The sequence below is a fragment of the Diabrotica virgifera genome, chromosome 1 (assembly GCF_917563875.1).
Source record: "Diabrotica virgifera virgifera chromosome 1, PGI_DIABVI_V3a".
NCBI lineage: Eukaryota > Metazoa > Arthropoda > Insecta > Coleoptera > Chrysomelidae > Diabrotica > Diabrotica virgifera.
The window spans coordinates 95,884,481-95,908,991 of record NC_065443.1 but is presented as its reverse complement, the minus strand read 5'-3'; the positions used below and the strand labels follow the sequence as shown (position 1 = coordinate 95,908,991).

Sequence of the window (24,511 nt, the reverse complement as noted above, 5' to 3'; positions counted from 1 at the left end):
TTTTGTGTGGCCAAAAAGAAAACACCGATAACATTGAACCACTGGTATCATGTATGGTTTTACCCTAAAAGGGATCCCATATATAAGTATTCACTTCCTTCGGGATTACTTTTCCCGAAAAGGTAAACGCGACTATTTCTGTATCAATATTCGCGAACTCAATCGACTATTGGCTCCGTGCGTCTCCCCTCTACGTACAGTCACGTGATACGCTGTCAGATTTTGTAAGGACGTTTTAACATTGAGTCTTATGGGATTATTTTGTTAAACTTGAATATTTTATTTTGTAGTAATAATAACCGAATACAATTGTTAGAATTCATTAGTTATTAATTTATACTGTAATTTATAGTGCAACAAAATATTTTCTTTTTCGTTAATAAATATTTATTGACATAAACTGCGATAGTGAGGTTATGCATACAAAATCAAATTGATAATCAATATTGGAAAGTGAAGAATTTATAGTGCGTTTTTATTTTCTGTTTATATTAATACATAATATCACTAGCGTGACACGACATTTTTTAAATGTCTCATTTAAACATACACAAAGCGTTCTTATAAAATTTCAAAAAACCGCCACCATGAGCAGGTCGGTCGATTTTGCTTTGACACTTTGTTAACGCTCGGAGCGCATAGGTGGCAGTGCAGTTGCATGAAAATGGCCGATGTAATTGGGATATCGTATTTTTCTATAATTAATATTGTTATTGATGTAATTAATTAATATAAATAAATTATTTATTAAATGAACACATCCTACAAGCTTTCAAACGACGTCCATACATAGGTTAACGGATGATTGGTTTATATTTTGATCCCAATTCTTCTAGTTCCAAATAAGCGGCAGCACCCTCGCTTGAGCTCGCGAATATTTCGTCGTGTCGTATTTAGACTTCCGTTTAAATCGTATTATCTCTAGTACTTTAATGTTGACCGAAGCCAATCCCGAAAATTTGATTAGATCTGCATCTGATATACTAGTATCTACATTATTAACGACTCCCCTACATGTTACGTTATTTGCCGGAATAAACAATTAATATCCATCATTTCTGACCACGTCATTTAAAACAAATTTATTAGCATCCTCCCATTTCTTGAAAGCAACGCTAATTCGGTTTTTTGCTTTTTTGTTAAGTTTAAGTACATTCTCGATTTTTCTGCCATTTATGTATTTTGCTAATTTCAAAAAACTATAATTACCAACGTTATCGCCTTTTGATTCCATATATACCTCAAACGGACCGGTATTTGTGTATTGATAAAAGAAATGTTTTTTTCCTTTTTTTGTTTCATTGTTATTAATAGTATTTGAATTATCATTGCTATCAAGTAATGGTGTATTATTTAAACTAATATTATTTTCAGTGTTTTCTATATTATCTAACATCTCCTCATCACCGGGGGGGGGGGGTTAGTCCCCCGTGCTATCCCCCATAATTAACCGTGTAATGCAAAGCTGTCTCTTTTTTACCTAATTAGATAATGTATAATTTATTTTATTCCAAGAAAGTACAGGAAAGGACATCGCACACATCTTATGGAAAATATAATGTCACTCAAATTCAATAACATTTATACGATTAGATTCGTTTTAATATAACGATCAATTCTTATCATTGCGCCAACTCTTAATTATGATTAATTACGGCGCAAATTGCAATTAAAGTTTATCGTAATCACATTTTTGGAGTCCATAAAATGTTAGTTTACAATCATTATTGCTCTGAGTGCTATTCATAACAGCTTAAATCCCGCTGGGCCTAAGCGGATTAGTGAAACTAATCCGCTGATTTATGGAGTACCGAAAATCTGGGTATTTTAAAATATTTTTTCTCTCTCTAACTTATGTACCTACCCATTTGATTTCAGATTTATTTATATCAATTTCTGCTTTTATTTTTGAAAATAGAGAGTTGGCGCAATGATAAGATTTGATCGTTAATTTAAAACGAATCTATTGGTATAAATTTTATTGAATTTGAGTGACATTATATTTTCCATAATATGTGTGCGATGTCCTTTCGGAGTTCAACAGATAGGAAATTTGTTAGTTACCTCTATTATGTAGTTCCAATTTTGTTTTTGCCGCCTGCGTTTTTTTAATCTCTATCACTTCCACACTGAACTGTCACACAACCGAACGTTACGAAAGCTCATACAGAAGTTCCCTATCAGACATTGATATCGGAGTTAAACGATATCCGTATTTCATCTAATAAACTTGTTAAATTTGAATTGAAAGGCGGCAAACTATAAGAATGCTATAAGCTAATCATTAACCAGACCTATTACATGTGAATCAACCATTAACTTCCTGTCAGTACTGTCAACGCTCTAATCACGTCATTGTTAATGTCACTTTTCAGTGCCATCATGGTGCCATCTCCCCATCCCAGTTTGTTTATTTATTTATGTGGGGTTAATGTACATTTTTCGGATAACAAATAATAAGATTTAAATAAAATCATGTATTCCAAAAACAGTGCACGAAATTGTTTAATATTGTCGCGAATTTAGTGCTCAGTTGATGCCTGGGAGATTTTTATGTGAGTATTCAATTTAGGCATATTTTATAAATAATTTCAGCCAAAATTAAAAATATTGTTAAACCAATTATTCCATCAATATAGTTTGCGATAAGTCTAAAGAAGGTGAATGTAGTAAGCAGATGCATTTTATGTATCTAGGTTTGCAAATGGAATAAAATTATAGAATGAAAAATGCTAAAAACCTTGAGGATCTAGAAATCCCTACCACAGAGTATGATTTATTCTTAGATTAAACAGATATTATTTTTAATGCTAAATATGGATAAACGGATGAATTGTACATTCATTTATTGTATATAAATAACATTTTTTGAAGACAGGCACCTTTATTGATGGTGTTTTGAAGTGATAACTGTATGATTTTTTAACACATAATACAACAAAACTAATCTAGGAAATGTAACTAAAACATATTTTAACATGTTATTTTAAGATACATGATAGTTTTCTTTATTTTAGAGATATTTTTGAGTAAATTTAATGTGAATAAAATGTCCATAATCCCACAAGGTCAATTTGTTAAAATTGTCTGTTCTTTCCAATCAGTAAAGTTTATCTTGTTAAATTTATTTATGATATTATAAACACAACAAAATACAGTATTTTGTTCGAAAATAAACAATCCTAAGCAAATTGAGGGTCACTAAAATAATTATTTATTTGGCCAACTACAACTCCATGCTACAGAATTTCAGTTTTAGTTAAGTATAAATAAATAATATAATACTGAATTAATGTTCATCTTTTACATCCCTATTGCAACTTAAATTTGTTTAGAACTTAAAATCTGAATAGGACATAATTACAATTTAACCCAAGTTTATTAGTGTTCAAAATGTTTTGTACATTACAATATTTTATGATAGTACAGTAAAACCTTGATAAAACGGACTAATTGGGGAGATGGGATGCCCGTTAAATCCAAAAGTCTGTTATATGAAAATAGGTTTAAAATCAATCAAAAATTTCTTTTTGAAAATATCTAATACTGTATTTAGATACACTGTACAAATCTGGTAAGTTAAAAAAGAGAAGAAGTTTTGTTTACTCCTTCTTTATTTTTCTACTGCATCTAAAAACTATCTGCAATATACTCGTTTGGTTGCCAAAATTATTCACTGATCCATGGGTTGAATAAGAAATTGATTTTTCGGCAAAAACTTACAACTAAAGTTGCCATCTTCTGAATGTCGAATATTTTCAGGGAGATAAGCAGGAGCGTTGTCTAAAATCAATAAACATTTAACCTCTTTTGGTGGTATTTCCAGTTTCTTCTCTTTAAATTTTCTCACTGCAGATACAAATCCTTTAAGAATCCAATTTTTGAAAATATCTGTGGTGAACCATGCCTTAGAGGTATAATATCAAACGGGCTGATGATGCATTATAAAATATCTTTAACAACTCTAGGTTTACGAGATTTGCCAACAATTATTGCATAGCAGTCAATCCATGCGATCCATCGGCGTTAGCATAAAGCAGTGCCGAGATCATATCAATATTATATCGTCTGCATAAGAATGTATTTTTACTTGTTTGTTTCCCATTCTGTATCTTCTTCCTTTGTTGACACTTTTGATGACTTCATCCATGCTTACATTGAAGAGCATAGGGCTTAATGATTCTTATTCCTTTACCTATGTCTATAACTTCTGTAAGTATTTTATCTACTTTTAACTTTCATTTTGTTGTTTTGGTAGATATGTTTTCAATAGTTTTTATGGTATCTAAGGGAACTTCTGTATTGTATAGAAGATAGATTACATCTTTGTGTCTCACTCAGTCAAATGCTTTCTTCAAGTCCACCAGGTGGTTCGGGGGTCACTTCAGATGGCGTATTCATATTCAGCTACCCCAAAAACTGCCTAGTGATCTTTTTCCATGCATTCAGTGCTGAAAACCTTTGAAACTCCAGAAGATAACGTTCCTTAGTACCCTGGGAACCAGGTGCTCCGTGAGTTCTTGTGATGGCATATTCATTTTCAGCAACGCCAACAAACCCCCGTGTATATTTGTACCAATTTAGTGCCGAAATTACTTGAAACTCCAGAATCTGATGTGACCTTAGACACCAGGTGCTCCCGGTGTTGTTTCGATGGAATATTCATATTTAGCAACCCCAAAAACCTCCTGAGTCATCAATTTAATGCCGAAAACCCCTAAAACTCCAGATGACGTGCCTTAGCAGTGACACTGGGCACCAGTTGCTCCTGGGGTCGGGTCTGATGGCATATTCGTGTTCAGCGACTCCAATCGCTTTTAAAGTAATCAGTTTGTATCATTTAGTGCCAATAACCCTCAAATCTCCAGATGACGTGCCTTATTAGTGACTCTCGGCACCAGGTGCTCTGGAGATCGGTTCTGGTGGCATAGTCGTGTTCAGTGACCCCAAAAAACCCGAGTAACAAAATATGCCCCTTAATATGGTTACATTGACATGTTAATACACTTTGGGATGCATTTTATGCACTTTAAAATGCAATTATGCATTTTCACCAATTTTTCTATTTGTAGACCCCTTCCATGACATCATCCTAAACATAATGCAAAAAGTTTCAAGTCTCTAGGTGCTGTATTCAAAAACCGATTTATTCCAGTGTTTTTACTGCTAAATGTCCTGGTCCATGTTCCTGTACATTGCTTATGAAAATTATGTTGCCGAGTGTGATTAAAACTATATACCAGTGTATGTTTTGTGAAAGTACTGACATATATTTTGAGCCAATTGATAGCCATGAACCAGATCTTTACCCGAATGCAAATGCTGGAAAATATACACGATAAATTTCAACAACAAACATTACCGAATTTTTTTTGTTATTTTCCCCAACGTTATGTAGACTGTAGACTATAGACCATTGCAGTTGGTTTACTGACTGATAAAAAAACGGAAATATACTTAAATTGTATTCAAATTACCTTGCTAGTGATAAGATATGATTCAGTGTTTACTTTGGATGCCAGAGAAAGTAAATATATACTATTAATACATACTATGTAAAAGAGTAGAAGTTTATCTGTGAATATAACAGTGGAAAATGATTACACTTGTGTGAGATCAAATTCTACTCCTTGTTTTCTATTGTTCTTATTTTAAAACATTTACTGGTTTTTATCTCCTTACAAATAATACATTTCAATTAAAAACAAGTTATAAAAACATTCTGAGATCTATGATCTATCCTGTCCAAAACCAAACCCAGCAGCACAAAAGAAAGATCCATAAACATCTACTAAAATACCCTGTGAATGCTACAATTTCTATGTGGGTGAAAATTTGAAAATTCAAGAACACTGAGTATCAGTGTTAACGAGCATACATCAAGAATAGAGACTTCGAGAAAGCCCAGATATGCAAACATTCCTGGCACAAGGAGCATAGAGTACAATGGAAAGATGCATCAATATTCATGAAAGAAAGAGACACGGAAAAGAGAAAAGTCAAAGAAGCAGCATTAAGATCCTACTTAGTGTAGTGTAGTAGCGAAAAAACTTGTGTAGCAAACCCATTGGTAGAATGTAGCAGGCTTTGGTTACCAATACTAAAAGAAGAAGTCAATAACAAGAACATACCAATAATAGCGGAATAAAGGAACCCGAAGAACAAATCATTAACAATCTCATACACAACACATACTTTATGTAACATACCATGGACAAAATTAAAAAAAAAATAATTTTCAACAATTACATTAACATCTCACAAATTAACACAAAATAACACTCAAGAACAGTCAGAATTTGATACCCCTAGGGCAGGGGTCACCAATTATGTTCCCTGAGGGTCCGTTTCGAAAACCTATGACACTTCCGGGGTCCGGACTTAATGCCACCTGTGTCCGGTTGTTCTGATTATCCCCATCATAATAACAAATTAATGAAAAGGAAGCCGGGCGAAATTTTTAGACAGAAATTGTTTAACACTTTTTTTTAACAAATTCAAAACATTGCGTTTTTTGCCCCCCTTTAGCATTTTTGGGCCATCTTAAACAATAAAGATCTTTTTTCTCAAAAGTTGATAAATTTCGAGTTTAAAATCTGAAAAATGCGAAAAAAGCATTTTCGAAGCTTGGAAACTCATGTGTAAATTATTATTTTTGAGGTTGTCAAGTGTCTAAATTGTAGTTCAAGAAACATTCAAGAAAGATTCAATTTCAAGATTCAATGAGTAATAGAATATTTCAATTTAGAACGTTATTTTTAATTGTTAATTATGCGCGTCCTCTCTACCCTTAATCCGCCGCGGCGGCGCGTCGCACTATGTGCTGCTGATCGCACTATATGATTGGCGTATTTAATTAGCACATTGGCAATACATAATTAATTTAATAAATAAACTATTTAAAAAAACTATGTTAATGATGTAGGTCAAATGAAAGATGGGAAAGTAACAGGATGCGATGAAATACCAGTCGAATTTTTAAAAGTTTTTAACGAGAACAACATGAATGTAGTATTGGAACTGTTTAATAAGATATACGATACTGGTCAAATTCCATCGGACTGGTTGAAATCTACATTTGTGCCCCTTCCCAAGAAATCCATATCTAAGATGTATAGCGAATATCGCCTTATAAGTTTAATGAGTCACACCCTTAAAGTATTCTTGCGTATTATCCATTCCAGAATGCGAGCAAAATTAGAACACAGCATAAGTAAAACACAGTTCGGTTTTAGATGCGGTTTTGGAACTCGAGATTTGCAATACAAGTCTTGATTCAAAAATGCCTGGATCAACAGAAAGATGTTTACGCCTGTTTTATCGACTATGAGAAAGCATTCGATACTATCAAACATGACAAACTCATAGAACTATTACATCTTTCAGGACTTGACACTAAGGACATCCAGATTATAAAAAATCTATATTGGAATCAAACAGCCCACATAAAGAATGGACATATGGTGAGTGAAAACATAACCATTTCTAGAGGGGTTAGACAGGGCTGTATTCTTTCGCCACTGCTTTTCAACCGTTACACGGAACAAATATTTCTAGAGTCACTGGAAGAGTACAATGAGGGCATCAAGATTAATGGCGTACCAATAAGTAATTTTCGATATGCAGATGATACTGTTATACTGGCCGATAACATCGAAGATTTACAGATGATGCTAAATAGAGTAAATACAACTGGCAACCGATTTGGACTGAAGATCAATAGAAAGAAAACTAAATTTATGGTGATCAGTAAAAAGAACATTCATCATATCGACCTGAATATTGAAGCCGAACGTATTGAAAGAGTACACCGATTTAAATATCTGGGATATACAGTAAATGATAAGTGGGACCCAGAAGTAGAGATTAGGATCCGAATTGAAATAGCAAGATCCAAATTCATAAAAATGAGAAAGCTCTTAAGCAACCGCAACCTAAGCGTTAACCTCCGATGGCGCGCCACGAAATACTACGTACTCTCTACGCTACTTTACGGAGTAGAAGGATGGACGTTAACAGCAGCAACTATAAAGAAGTTAGCGGCTCTAGAAATGTGGGAGTATCGACGCATACTGAGAATACCTTGGACAGACAGAGTGACCAACACAGAGGTATTGAGACAAATGGGTAAAGAGGTGGAATTGTTAACAACTGTTAAAAGGAGGAAAGCGTCATACCTGGGCCATGTTTTCCGTAATGATAAGTACAGTCTGCTACAGCTTATCGTGGAAGGCAAGATTAAAGGTAGAAGAGGTTTGGGCAGAAAGAAGAAATCCTGGCTGAGAAACTTGAGACAATGGTTTCAAATACCAGAAGCTGCGAACATAATACATGCGGCACAAAACAGAGAAACCTATCGTTTGATGGTCGCCAACCTTCGATAGAAGACGGCACATAAAGAAAAAGAATGATGTAGGTATTATAAAATTCTAAAATTTTAATGTCAAGTATTTGTTAGGAATTTTTCGCATAAGTATGTATAATAATGTATACATGCGACAGAGACGCATTATAAAGTGCGACCAGTAGCGTAACAAAATCCGTCGGGGCCCTCCCGCAGAATTGGAAATGGGGCCCCTTTAAAAAATTACTAAATGCGACACATGTAACAAAAACTTATATGTGTTATAGCCCAGTAAATGAACGTGAAATACGGCGATACAGTGTAATTTTCAATGTCACCACCGAAGTAGCCCTTTTCGAGTTATTTACGAGTGAAAATGTTTAACATTGTTCAACAAAAAAAACACGTTTTCAGGAGGTTTTTCGCAAATAACTCAAAAGTAAATATTCGTAAGTAAGTAGCACAAATGTAGCTTATACAAAAATTGTCTATCGACCAAGTAAATGCAAATTTGTAGCTCATGAAAAATTGTTATATTTCAAATCCAATATTTCAATGTGAAATAACCAAAAATGAAGCAATTTTCACTAGTAATACCACTAGAGGTCAAATTATTTCCGGAAATTTTTTTGAGATCATGAATATTTTGAAAATTTTCCGAGTCGCAGACGAGGGAAATTTTCTAAAAATATTCATGATCAAAAAAAAATTTCCGGATATTAATTTGACTTCGCGTGGTATTCGGTAAGAAAATTCCACACCAAATTTGCATTTGAAAATCCAAAGCTGCATGAACAGATTAATAGCGCGCCATAGCTTTGTCAGCAATTATTTAGGCTTTCAAATTCGTAATTTCTACTCATTGTAGTTGCATGGGAATACCATTTCAAGATAGAAAATAGTATATTCTTCAATTTTACATAAGTTTTGAGTAACTACAAGTGATAGAAAATGAATCAAAACTAAATTATGTAAACAAATAAAAACCAGTCTGTCAAAAATGTTCTGTTATTGTAAACGTCAAAAAATTTCCACTATAATTCGCTGTTGGGTACACCACGAGCAAAAAATTTCTGATAAAATACCTCCGTTGCCATGGTGATCTGTCAAAATAACGTATTTTGATTGGTTCAAAATTACAGGTGTGGAATTTTCGGGGAAAACTCATTAAAACTTTATTTAAAGTGTATACAAAAAGTTTTAGATATTTTTACTTTTTATAAAAATTCAAAGTTAAAGCATTTTTGGTAAAAAAAATTGTGAAAATCTCCCCCTATTTAGCACCCCAAATGAAACTAATCATTAACGCTTTACAAATTACTTAACTTTTTTTATATGACCTGTAAGTTTCACCGGTTCAAAGTGCTTATTTTTAAATAAGTTTTATTTGAATGGGTTCTAATGAGTCACTAATTACGAGTGTATGCAAATTTTGAACAGCCATATTTTAACCAATTTTTCTCTTACAGAAAAACAAAATAAATCCAAAATATTTATAAAAGCAAAACCTACATTTCTTTACTCTTTGAGATTTTTCGTATCACTAATATTCAAGGACGGATCCAAGTTTTGGGGGGGGGGGGGGGATGAACTTTTTTTATGATAGATACATGCATAGCTTAGGTTACACTTTACTTCGTTCAGCACAACCTTTACTACGGTTCAGCACAAAGCTAAAAACATTTTTCTCGGAACAAGCGGGATATGTGTTTGAATCTAAAAACATTTGAACTGCAAATATTTAAATTTATATTATTTTAAATACTCGAGGGGGGCTCGCTTGACCTGTCCTAGCTAATACTTTTTAAGTTATTTTGAAAAAAGAGCATTTTCTAAAATAAAAAACTTTTTTTGCGTAAAACTAATTTTTTTCACAAATAAGAACTTCGAACCGATCCAACTTAGGGGAAGATTTTCACTTTTTTTAGCAAAAAAAGGGGCCATATTTAGTTTGGGTGTAACTCGCTTGATTTTGGTATAAAATGCTATAGAAAATAAAAAATAAAGCTCTTTTTTAAACATTAAAAAAAGTTTCAATGAGTTTTCCCCGAAAAGTGCTTCATTTTTTGGTTATTTCACGTTGAAATATTCACATTCATATACACGTAGACTTCATGAATGTACACATTTTTTTTTTGTTTTTTATAGGCTACATTTTTGCTAAAAATATTTTTTCGGTAATTTTTCGATAATATTTAATTATGATAACATACGTGTTTTTTTTGTTGAAGAATAAACATTTTTACTCGCAAGTCACTTGAAAAGTTTGACTTAGATAAAGAAGTTCTATATAGAACAAAAGTTGCTTATAATTAGTCAATTTATCCATTTCCGGACTTATTTTAAACGTATATTTTTCACCCCCGAGAAGGGGTGACTTTCGCCCCCCAAGTTAAAGCAACCAACGGCACAACTCCAATTTTGAAGTGGAGGATAAGTAAAATCTAATTCCTAATTGCCAAGCAAATACGTCGTGACGCTAATAATTACACTCCAAAACGATCATTTACTGGGCTAATAGTATATTCATGCACTGTTTATGACAACTTAGATTTTTCATCTTTATTGGTATAGAATAAAATAGAATAATAGAAAGAAAATTAACAAACAACTACATCAAGCCATGAAGTTGAAATTTGGCAACATCTATTGGTAGACCGATTAATTCTGACAGTTCTCATTTGTTTTTAAATAATTTTCACTGTATTTACAGAGAAACTGAAATAATTTACAATATTTCGTGCTCTAAATTATAAAGAACATTAAAAGGTATATAAAATTAACATGAATTAAAACTCCCTAGTGTATGTAGTTGGTATATTTAATAAAAATTCTAAAAATTTTTAAAAATCCAAACGGATTACGTTCAAAACGTTTTCGGACTTATCAGTCCATCATTAAAAGGTATGTTATTAAGATGATTTTAGTTCAATTAATATATTTTTATATAAACTTGCGTGCATATAGAAATCCGTCTACTTAAAAATTTTGTCATTTTTAATGTCTTATAGGTATTTCCTAAACCTGTTGGCAGATTTAAGTGATTTTTTTAATATGTTATAGCCTAATTCTTTTACAATACCGCTGTAATAATATTGTTGCTAACCAGTTAAATTTTTATGGTGTACCGGGCATTTATAAAATACTGAAATTAAAACCCAACTATAGAGTCCGGTTTTCTTAACATTCTGTTTTTTTTTATTAATTCGCTTATGTTTAACAACTAGATTTGTTCTTTATTAATTCAGGGTGTTTCTAAATAAGTGCGACAAACTTTAAGTGGAAAGGAACAAAATGCAAAATTTTGACGCCTGTATTTTAAATGTAATAATTTTTTTCGAATCCTGAGAAAACTAATAAGTATTTTTGAAAAATTTAAACTCAGAATTAAAGATTACTTTATTACCGAGGGCCAAAAGTCCCTTAGAATGAATAAAAAGTTTTTTTTAATGACATATTTGAAACTAAAAATCACACTAAATTTTCTTAGTTTTTCACCCCTGTAACTTATTAAAATAAATATAGAAGTTTTCAGGGATTTTCGGCCGTCGGTCCTAACGTAATCTTTCATTCTGCGTTTAAATTTTTGAAAAATACTTATTAGTTTTCTTAGGATTCGAAAAAATGAATCCCGCTTATATTCTTGTTATTGGTTTTTTTTGTATAATAAACGTTACTTACAAGGAATTACTTTTAATATTATTTTGTACAAACTTCTAATTAATAATATTTTCTTGTTCGACTCAAAAAATACTATAAATTCTACCAGAACTTGTACTTTAAAATCGTAGTTTCGAAAGCGGTAGTCCGAAAGTCAGACTACCGACGTCATCAATTGCGACGTTGCCTTTTTCTCTTCATGGCTTGTAAAGTAAAGGTGGCTATGACATTATTACATAGTATTATTGTATGAGATGAACAACTTTCTTTGTGCAGTACTATGTACTCTCAGCGATTATCTACAATTTTATTAATACATACATACGATACAATGTATCTATCTGATGGGCAACTTTATTTTCAATACTGCATTGCTTAAAAAACGTTGCGTATGTATGCGCAAAATAATATAACAATACCACATTTTTACATAGACAAGATGGGGCCCCCGACATATTGGGGCCACCCCGCAAACTTCATGCTGCGGGGGCCTCTGTTACGCCCCTGAGTGCGACGCCCGACGATTAACAATTAAAAAACAACGGTCTATATTGAAGTAAGCCCCGATTACTCGTTAGAATCTTGAAATTTAATGTATAAGCTTCAATTTAGGCTCTTGTCAACCGGAACACCAATAATTTACCTTATGAGTTTTCAAGCTTCGAAAATGCGTATGCGATTTTTCGCATTTTTCACGTTTTAAATCGCTTATAACTCGAAAACTGTCAACTTTTGAGAAAAATGACCAGAGATTAGCTGAGATTTGTACCGATTTTTAATAACTTTCATTCTTGAAAAAGCGGCTTCGCACATATAAAGTAGAGATAAACCTAGTACACAATGTCATGTCCAAACATTTTCAAGACACATATTCTGAATTTAATTGCGGTCCGCACAAAACTAGCCTACGGTCCGCTAATTGGTGACCCCTGCCCTAGGGCACTAATATAATTTTAAAATAATTTTTTTAACCTCACATTGCTTTGATCCAAAATAGGCCTGGATCCTGCGTACCAAAAAAAGTTTATTAACAACAAGCTAAAAAATTTTTAATAGCTTAACGGTGTCTACTGTCTAGTCAGACAAACTTTGATGGACGGGAACACTGGAACAGGGGAAGCTTTAATTGTGGAACATGTTACAGGTTTCGAACGTCAGACTACGAAAACGTCCCATGTATTTTGTCGGACAGAACTTCCAATTGATTTGTTACCCTTTCACTAAACTCTCATGCAAAAATCAGACTAGCTGCATTCAGCAGAAAACTGTGATGACTAATCGATTACTTAGCGATGTGTAATCGCTAACGATTCTTCTGAATGGTACACTTTCATGTACATACGAAATAGGTTATAACAACTGTCACATTTTTCCATTTTTGTTTTATTGCTGATTTATTATATCAGCGCGATTTATATGCTTTCCTTGCATTCAATTATTGTTTTGTTAAGATAACAGATAACTTAAAATCAGTCTTAAATACATGTACATTACAATACATGATACACATGTCACACGTCATACGTCAATCTTGTTTCGATTCGCTAAGTAATCATATTTCAAACCCGATGTGTACAATGGCAACCGATAAGTCCTCGAATGATAACTAATCGACAATTTATGTGGCATGCAGCAGAAAATCACTAATCGATTAGTCAGCGATTGCGTCTGCTGAATGCACCCACTGCTATTTCATCATCATCAGTAGCTCGACAACCCTTTTTGGGTCCTGGCTTCTTCTAGGATTTTCCGCCATTCTGTTCTGTTCTTTGCTTTGTTCTTCCAGTGGGTAATCTCAAGTGTTTTCAGATCTTGTTCCACTCGTTCCATGTATGTATCTAAGTTTGGGTCTTCCCTTTGACCTTCTCCCTACTGGTGTTTGTTTCATTATATGTTTTGGTGTTTCTGTCTCCAACATTCGTTCAACATGGCCCATCCAGCGCAGACGTCCGATCTTTATGGATGTTATGACGTCGGGTTCGTTGTATGCTGCGTATAGTTCAAAATTATATCTGCGCCATACGTCATTTTCCCTTATATATGTGTCTAAGGATTTTTCGTTCAAACGTACCTAATAAGTTCTCATCGCTTTTCGACAGTGTCCATGTCTCTGATCCATATATAAGGACCGGTTTTATCAGGGTTTTGTATATTCAGACTGCTATTTACCACCAGCATAATTCCTTTCATTTGACATGTTCTACGTGTCGGAGTTATTAAAATGACCAACATATTTGTCGGGCAAACATTTTTTCATATATTATATAAAGTTTGCCATTGAAAAAACAACCTGCTAGTTTTTACAATCATAAACTTGTCAGGATGACACGTTCCACAATTAAAACTTTCCCTGTTTCAGTGTTCCCATACATCAAAGTTTGTCCGACTAGACACCATAACAAATTTTCATCTTGCTATTAATCAACTTTTTTTTGGTACGCGGGATCCAGGCCTAAAATATCCAGACCAAATTTTCATTGTTTGAAAATAAATACCTACATAACAAAAAAAAACTTATCGGTAGGTTAAGTTATAAAATCTTTCCAGAATTTTTCAGAATATATATTTTCTTCTTTTGAGAACGATTTCCGAATAGTGCAGTAACTGAAGGTTTTCACCTCCGATTTCGTTGAACCTCCATCGATTTTTATGAAAATTGGTGAGTAGTTAGAAGAGACCTCAAGGAACAAAGGTGACATGATGCCAACTTGCGCTTTTATCCTGGGGGTGGGTACACCTTATCGGGGGTGAAAATTATTTTGTTAAAAATAACCTTAGAAATCGATAGAGGGACAAATTATAAGTATTTTTTTTATATCTAGTTATTAAAATAAGTGAATACTTTCTGAGTTATTAAAGATCAAAGATATTAATTTTTCGTGAAAAAATGCATGTTTTTAAGTGGTTTTATATAAATAACTCAAAAACTATAAGTTTTTACAAAAAAGTTTTATACTCCTTACTTGAAAAACCATTTAGTATTAAATCAAAGTGGGTTATAGACAATTAAATGTATATTTTTTTCGGTGTGTACTCAAATCTAAGTATTCAAGCTTAAATAACGGGAAACGGTGCATTTTATAACATATACTTATCAAACACTTGTCAAAGTACTTATCAATACCTATCAAATGAGCTTTAGAAGAAGTATATTTTTTTCGGTGTGTACTCAAATCTATGTCCATGAACCTAGCAGAGCAAGGTTAGCAGAATGGAATCAGACCAAGTGCATAATTAGGTGCTAATTAGGTGCTAATTAAGTACCCCAATCGCGAATTTAGTGCTCCTTTTTTTAAAAATTATGAAGTGTTCTGCCAGGTACATATGAACTCAGCAGAGCACAACCATAAAAAACATCAAATCGAAAAGTGACCAAGCTTATAATTAAGTACTAATTAGGTGCTAATTTAGTACCCCAATCGCAAATTAAGTGCTCCTTTATTTTTTAAGTTATGACATGTTCTGCCAGGTACATATGAACTCAGCAGAGCACAACCATAAAAAACATCAAATCGAAAAGTGACCAAGCTTATAATTAAGTACTAACTAGGTGCTAATTTAGTACCCCAATCGCGAATTTAGTACCCAATCGCGAATTTAGTGCTCCTTTTTTTTTTAATTATGACGTGTTCTGCCAGGTACATATGAACTCAGCAGAGCACAACCATAAAAAACATCAAATCGAAAAGTGACCAAGCTTATAATTAAGTACTAATTAGGTGCTAATTTAGTACCCCAATCGCGAATTTAGTGCTCCTTTATTTTTTAAGTTATGACATGTTCTGCCAGGTACATATGAACTCGCAGAGCACAACCATAAAAAACATCAAATCGAAAAGTGACCAAGCTTATAATTAAGTACTAATTAGGTGCTAATTTAGTACCCCAATCGCGAATTTAGTGCTCCTTTTTTTTTAAAATTATGAAGTGTTCTGCCAGGTACATATGAACTCAGCAGAGCACAACCATAAAAAAACATCAAATCGAAAAGTGACCAAGCTTATAATTAAGTACTAATTAGGTGCTAATTTAGTACCCCAATCGCGAATTTAGTGCTCCTTTATTTTTTAAGTTATGACATGTTCTGCCAGGTACATATGAACTCAGCAGAGCACAACCATAAAAAACATCAAATCGAAAAGTGACCAAGCTTATAATTAAGTACTAATTAGGTGCTAATTTAGTACCCCAATCGCGAATTTAGTGCTTCTTTTTTTTTAAATTATGCGCGTTCTGCCAGGTACATAATATGTACTCAGCAGAGTACAACTTTAATAAACGTCAAATCGAAAAATGACCAAGCTTATAATTAAGTACTAATTAGGTGCTAATTTAGTACCCCAATCGCGAACTAAATGCTCCATTTTTTCTTTCCTTTAAGCCATGTTCTGCCGGGTACATATGAAGTCATTAGAGTAAATCAAAAAAGTCCAAACATACCTATCTTAAATTTAGATTCTAATTAGGTGCTAATTAAGTGCCCTAATAACGAATTTCATGCTCAGTTTTTTTTCCAAATTTTGGCGCGTACTGCATTCAAGTTTATGCGAGGTCAGTACAAAGTCAAGCCGTTGAAAAAATCATCAATACAGTTGCTGGCCTATCTCACATTTGAGTGCTAATTAGGTGGAGTAGACATAATGTAGTGTATCTCGATAACCGCACTACAAAACTGTACATATGACGGTATAAAAGCAAGAAATAAAAGGAGCTCTAAATTCACGTTTGGGGTACTAAATTAGCACCTAATTAGTGCTTAATTATAAGCTTGGTCACTTTTCGATTTGATGTTTTTTATGGTTGTGCTCTGCTGAGTTCATATGTACCTGGCAGAACATGTCATAACTTAAAAAATAAAGGAGCACTAAATTCGCGATTGTGATACTAAATTAGCACCTAATTAGTACTTAATTATAAGCTTGGTCACTTTTCGATTTGATGATTTTTATGGTTGTGCTCTGCTGAGTTCATATGTACCTGGCAGAACACGTCATAATTAAAAAAAAAGGAGCACTAAATTCGCGATTGGGGTACTAAATTAGCACCTAATTAGTACTTAATTATAAGCTTGGTCACTTTTCGATTTGATGTTTTTTATGGTTGTGCTCTGCTGAGTTCATATGTACCTGGCAGAACACGTCATAATTTAAAAAAAAGGAGCACTAAATTCGCGATTGGGGTACTAAATTAGCACCTAATTATGCACTTGGTCTGATTCCATTCTGCTAACCTTGCTCTGCTAGGTTCATGGACATCTCAAATCTAAGTATTCAAGCTTAAATATAACATATACTTATCAAACACTTGTCAAAGTACTTATCAATACCTATCAAATGAGCTTTAGAACAAGTTAATAGCACCACAATTTAGCAAGTTATGATGAAATTAAGAGAACCCTTTCGATTTTTTTAGGAAAAAGTAAAAAATAAAACATGTACCAATTCCACAAAAGTTAAAATTTACAATAATCCCTATTAGGCTTTCTTTATTTTAGCGTATGTAATGTTCTCAAAAACTTAAACTGGTTTAGAATGCATATTTATAAATAAAAAGTATGATTTAAAAAAATCAGGGTATTTAAATTTTCGTAATTTTCATTTTCTTTTGATAATAACCCCAAAAATTCTCGATATACGTTCAAAATGATGCAGAACCAAATTTTAGTTTTTTCTTTAACAAATGTTTTATTGTTTTTAGTATTTTTGTAGCATAAACAGTAACCGAGATAGAAACGTTTAAAGCCTTAATTTTACGGCGAGAACCATGTAACAACGGCCCTTTAACCCTTATCTTTAAAAAACTGAAGAATCTAAAAGATTAAAATTAAAATGCGACTGATAATTTTAAATGGGACCTTATGGCAAGTGATACCTCGTTTAAAACGTATTCAAAATATCTATTCAGTCATACTAATTTTTTTTGGGTTTAAGTTGATTTTGATTTTGGTGAATAAATTAAATAAATATGACATTGTAGTTTCGCATTTAATTAAAAAAAAATTCAAATGTCCGCCTATGGTTTTTTTGTCAAAAAAGTTGACGTTTTTCAGTTCTCTAGTAGTTTTTACGTCAACGTCAACCTTTTTGACAAGTAACCATAGGCGGCAGTTTTAATTTTTATTAAGTACAGTGGAACTTCGTTAGCTCGGATTAATCGGTACCGCGGCCGATCCGGGTTATCGAAAATCCGGTTAGCCGTAGAAAATTGTAAAATTTAATAAAATATGGTATACTTACAGATAAACTCCGTTATAATTGAAATAACATGAAATATATAATATGCACAGTACACATCTAAATTACGTATCAATTACGCCTTTATCAATTCAACCTAATGCTTCTAGTTTCTTTTCCATTGTCACTACAAGATTTTTACGTTTTGTTGCCATTGCGTAGACAAAAAAACACGCAAACACAAAATCTGAATAGATTTACGAACGATTACAGAACGGAAGCGAACAATACGACTGTACTACACAACACACAATATGGTCTCAATCGCAACGATGTTATGTTATTTAATAACAGTGAAGACTAAGACCATTGTTTAAAAAATAATTTTTTAATAGTCTTTTAGTCTTTTTTAAACAATGCTAAGACAGTTTGAAATAAGTAAAGGATACTACAGGTGCCTATTGTTTCCGATAACCTGAAACAATGAACTTGTTGTACCATGAGTCATTTTTACTATCGTTATATGTAGTTCAAATTACAGAAATACCCATTATCTCTCAAATATTATATTACATACATTTTTATTGTTGAAATGTTTGTCTGATAAAAATCGGTCCGGGTTAGCCGGACTTCCGGGTTATTGGGGGCCGACTTATCGGGGTTCCACTGTAAATGCGAAACTACAATTTTATGTTTATTTCATTTATTCATCAAAATGAGCTTAAACTCCAAACAAAATTAGTATGACTGAATACTGAATAGGTATTTTGAATACCTTTCAGACGAGGTATCACTTGCTATAAGGTTCCATTAAAAATTAAGTGCGTTCGCGGGAGCCTGTCGGCGACTAGTCGGCGACAAATTAGCAGCAAAACGCATGCGCACTTTAAAATGATATAAATAATATCGTTAATAGATAAATATACAAGGTGTATTTGCCTAGTATAATTTAATAATTAGCTATTAATATTAATTAAAAGTAAATATACCTTGTATATTTATCTATTAACGGTATTATTTATATTAAGTGAGGTTAGAAATTGTCGGCGACAATTTGTCAACTGTACCCGCGAACGCACCTACTATCTGTCACAGTGGCGCTGTACAGTCAGTCATCTGTCACTATTACGTCACCTGTCATGACTAGTTGAGAATCCTACGTCCGTTTATTTCATCCCTCCAAATTTCACTATTATAAGTATAACCGTTCAAATGATACGAGGGGACGGACGGACTTTTTACTAGCACTATACAGGGTGTAACAAAAATACAGGTCATCAATTAAATCACATATTCTGGGACCAGAAATAGTTCGAATGAACCTAACTAACCTTAGTACAAATATGCACATAAAAAAAGTTATAGCCCTTTGAAGTTACAAAATGAAAATCGATTTTTTCGAATATATCGAAAACTATTAGAGATTTTATATTGAAAATGGATATGTGGCATTCTTATGGCAGGAGTATCTTAAAGAAAAATTATAGTGAAATTTGTGCTCCCCATAAAAATTTTATGGGGGTTTTGTTCCCTTAAACCCCCCCAAACTTTTCTGTACGTTCCAATTAAATTATTATTGTGGTACCATTAGTTAAATTCAATATTTTTAAAACTTTTTTGGCTCTTAGTATTTTTTCGATAAGGCAGTTTTTATCGAGTTGCGGCTTCTTTTTTAATATGTTTACATAAACATTTTATGGGGGTTTTGTTCCTTTAAACCCCCCAAATGTTTGTGTACGCTCCAATTAAACTATTACTGCGACACCATTAGTTAAACAAAATGTTTTTAAAACTTTTTTGCCTCTTTGTATTTTTTCGAGAAGGCAACTTTTATCGAGATATGGCTTCTTTTTTAATACAGTTCAAAATATGCCTAAAAATGTAAATCATACATAAATTTTCATATTATTACCAAGTCTCCATAATCGTACTTAACCATATACAAATATGTGGTGGATTTGACAAATATTCAAAATATCTCGATAAAAACTGACTTTTCGAAAAAGTACTAAGAGCCAAAAAAGTTTTAAAAATACTGTGTTTAAGTAATGGTACTACAATAATCATTTAATTGGAACGTACACAAAAGTTTGGGGGGGTTTAAAGGAACTAAACCCCCATAAAATTTTTATAGGGTGTCCAAATTTCACTATAACTTTTTCTTAAGATTCTACTGTTATAAGAATGCCATATGTCCATTTCCAATAAAAAATCTTTAATAGTTTTCGATATATTGGAAAAAATCGATTTTCATTTTGTAACTTCAAAGGGCTATAACTTTTTTTATGTGCATATTTGTACTAAGGTAAGTTAGGTTCATTCGAACTATTTTTGGTCCCAGAATATGTGATTAAATTTATGACCTGTATTTTCGTTACACCCTGTATAACATTTACTAAAAGAGTTTTGAAAATTCAACATATCTAAACGATCGCAAATTAAATCAAGAACAAAGTTCACTAAAAACGGAAAAATTGAAGAACCCACAGGTCACCAAACTACCTATGTAATATTTATCATTTGAATATTTTGGAGTTTGAATTACGTTATATACGATCCAAAAATAACATAAAAACTACATTTTATTATTAATCAACAACAAATTGGTTTATTCCGTGTATAAATAATTATAATTAATTAAAAACAGTGATTTAGTTTTGTTTTTGTCTGGTTGATTTTGAGAAGCTAAACATATTGTTTTCTCAGATTTTTGACTAGTTTCTTTGCTTTCGAAAATGCTTATTGTTTCGGAACAACATCAAAAATATAGAAGAAACGGCGTCTATAAATAATGTCAGTGAAATAGACCTGGATCCCGCGTGCCAAAAAAATAATATATTGATTAATAGCAAGCTGAAAATTTGTCAATAACTTAACGGTGTCTAGTCGGACAAACTTTGATGTACGAGAACACTGGAACAAGAGAAGTTTTAATTGTGAAACAGTTAAAAAATTTGGAACGTCAGATTATGAAAACGTCCCATATATTTTGTCGGACAGAACATCCAATTGATTTGTTACCTTTTCATTAAACACTCGTGCAAAAATCAAACTGCTATTACTAACCAACATGATTCCTGTCATTTTACATGTTCTTCGTGTTCCACTCATTAAAATGGCCAGTTGGTGATAAACATCAGTCTGATTTTTGCATGAGAGGTTAATGAAATTGTAACAAATGAATTGGAAGTTCTCTCCGACAAAATACATGGAACGTTTTTATAGTCTGACGTTCCAAATTTTTAACCTGTTCCATAATTAAAACTTCCCCTGTTCCAGTGTTCCCATACATCAAAGTGTGTTCGACTAGACACCGTTAGGCTATTAACAAATTTTCAGCTTGCTATTAATTAACTTTTGTTTGGTACGCGGGATCCAGGTCTAAAAGTGCACAACGAAAAGGAGGAAATCTGTAAATGGAGATAGGAATGAAGATAACAGGACAAATGTAACTCAATAAACAATTAATTGAAAAATACTCGATTAACTTGGTAGGGACGTAGAACGCTAGCAAAAACCAGAAACTACAAAAGTTTATAAGTAGACGTCTAAAATTCGTTTATTACGCTGTCTATGTCTATTAGAAGTGTAATTATTTATTATTGATTTTTGGAAAGTTTTGACAGACTAACACGAGATGAAAACTACAGATCTATAAGCCTTCTTAGTCACTTATACAAACTCCTTACAAGAATAGTAACGAATCGTCTTGAGAAGAAACTTAATTTCTACCAGCCAATAGAGCAAGCGGAATTTCGTACCGGATTTGGAACAAATGATCACCTACAGAGCATTAAAACGGTAATAGAAAAGACTATCGAATACAATCGACCACTCGTTTTGGCTTTTGTAGATTTCCATAAAGCCTTGACACGGTAGAATTTGACAAAATTCTGGAAGCACTATACAAGCATGCCGCATTGACTACCGATATACAAGGTTAATTTACAATACATACAAGAACGCAACTATGTCGGTGAAACTACATAAAAACACGGATCAAATTCCAATCGGTAGAGGAGTCCTACAGGGCGATACCTTATCGCCTAAACTGTTTACTACAGTACTAGAATATGCTTGTAAAAAACTTAACTGGGAAGAGAGAGGCCTGAACATTGACGGTAGAAGATACACAAATTTGAAATTCGCAGACGACATAGTTTTGTTCTCTGATAACCTCAAGGAGATCTGTACAATGCTACATGAACTTCAGTTAGTGTGTGCCAGAGTAGGTATTAAAATAAACATCTCCAAAACAAAATTTATGACAAACTTAGTACCTAGCGGAAATATCAATATTGGAGACAACGAAGTAGAGCTAGTGGAAAAATACATATACCTTGGACACGAAATAAAGATCACAAGAGACAACCAAACATGCGAACTACGAAGAAGAATAAACCTAGCATGGGCAGCCTATGGAAAACTCAAAGACATCTTTAAAAGCGATGTACCAATTTCTTTAAAACGTAAAACATTTGACCAATGTGTATTGCCTGTGATGACTTATTATGGTGCCGAATGACATTGAGAGCTACAACTTCTAAAATGCTGCAAATAGCTCAGAGGAAAATGGAAAGGTCAATGCTGAGTATATCGCTTCGGGACCGAGTTAGAAATGAAGACTTAAGACGAAGAACAGGAGTTACCGATGTAATTTCCCGAATTGCCACCAGGAAGTGGAACTGAGCCGGACACGTCGCCCGAATCAGTGATGGGAGGTGGACGAAGAGATTACTTGAGTGGAGGCCGAGATTAGACAAAAGAAGTAGAGGAAGACCACCTACTCGTTGGACTGACGATCTCAAGAAAATGTCAAGAAATTGGATGCAAAGTGCTCAAAATAGAGCACAATTGACAAAAATGAGGGAGGCAGGCTATGTCCTGCAGTGGACGCAAAGCGCTGGATGATGATGATGAACACGAGGTATACATGGTCATGCCGACATATTAATTTATTAACCCTTAACTACTGACGTAGATGTTTCATGACATAGACTCTGAAATGCGGTATGTCATACCGTTGGCTATTCACCTTTGTTTTCAATATGAATTTGTCTTATATATCACTGTAGTTGTTTTTTACATCAACAAGTAGTGTATTATCGTTGGGGTGGTCTTTTGAGATAACTTTTTCAAAGTGCATGCATCATTGGGGATTCTTAATGACTTGTTTTATTTTGTTGGAGTTTTTTATAGTCTTCCCAATTAAGTATCTAAACATTTGGGACTGATACCTTTATTATGACCCAATAAAATTGATCATAATTGAATAATAGTGTTGTCACATTCTAAATAATGTCAATAACTGAATTATAAAGGTACGTATGGATATGCATGCCGCGCACTTCGCGCCTTGTGTGCGGTACGCGTTCATTAGATTAGTAAGTACGTCTTTTCAAGTGGCGCACAAACGGTGCTCACACGGCGCACCACGATCCACCTTCTGTCGGCGCCACGAACGAGCGGTACACACACGGCGCAAAGTGCGCGGCCCGCATATCTTGACGTACCTTTACATGCAACCATATTTTTTTATTAAGGTATATCGACGAGAAATAAACATTTCTGAGTAGAGTCTATTTTCTACGATATTCCTACCGGTTGTGGCTTCTTACCTGAGGGCCTGAGGTATAAAATTTTTTTTGGGCCATCACAACTCACTATTGTAGTTTCCATTATAAAAGGCAGGTACATGCTAGGGCCACCTAGGGCTTTAGATAATATTGAGTTTTTGTTTGTGTTTGTGTGGATAGTCACTGAGCTTGATTTCTACTGACAAAGTAAAATTATTGGGAAGTTACAAAAAGTTGTAATAAAGGTTGTATATTCCGATGAACCTCCATTTCTGTATAAATACGAAATTAAAAAGATTGATTTCATTTTATCTATAATCCGTTTGAAAATTATTGATAGCACAAATTTTATGACACAGCTTATTTGCATTTTATGTTGTATTGTATTCAAAGCTGTCGAGGTATATGACCCCCTCCACAATGATACAATACAACATAAAATGCAAATGAGCTGTGTCATAAAAGCTGTGCTATCAATAACTTTCAAACGGAGTATAAATGTAAAGTTACAAAGGACCCCGCAGAAACCTTATATGTATGAGAAATGGCTCTCTGTCAAATGCTCTGAAACTTTGGGTTCTGGTAGTCCTTGATGTGTAGAACAAAAGACTCAATGGGCCCCTAACTCCAAAAAATCATGGTTTTAAGATATAAGCCTCTGAGATTATACAGTGAGGAATACGTTTGAGTTGGAATAAATTCATTTTCTCGAGTATGGGTGAGTCTGGAGATAAATCTCGAATCAGGTCGATTTTTAT

The 24,511-nt window shown here is 33.3% G+C and overlaps 1 protein-coding gene across 2 annotated transcripts in view; it reads left to right on the top strand.

Annotated features, from left to right (window-relative positions):
- Window positions 1-2,366: 2,366 nt before the first annotated feature.
- The window catches only part of LOC114337300 (protein gustavus), a 261,918-nt gene continuing 239,773 nt past the window's right edge, over window positions 2,367-24,511 (top strand). The window contains exon 1 of one of the 2 annotated variants that reach the window (XM_050642567.1): window positions 2,367-2,555. The gene's annotated coding sequence lies outside the window, so the exon portion shown is untranslated. The remainder of the gene's footprint in view (window positions 2,556-24,511) is intronic. The other variant, XM_050642573.1, reaches the window with a different exon arrangement.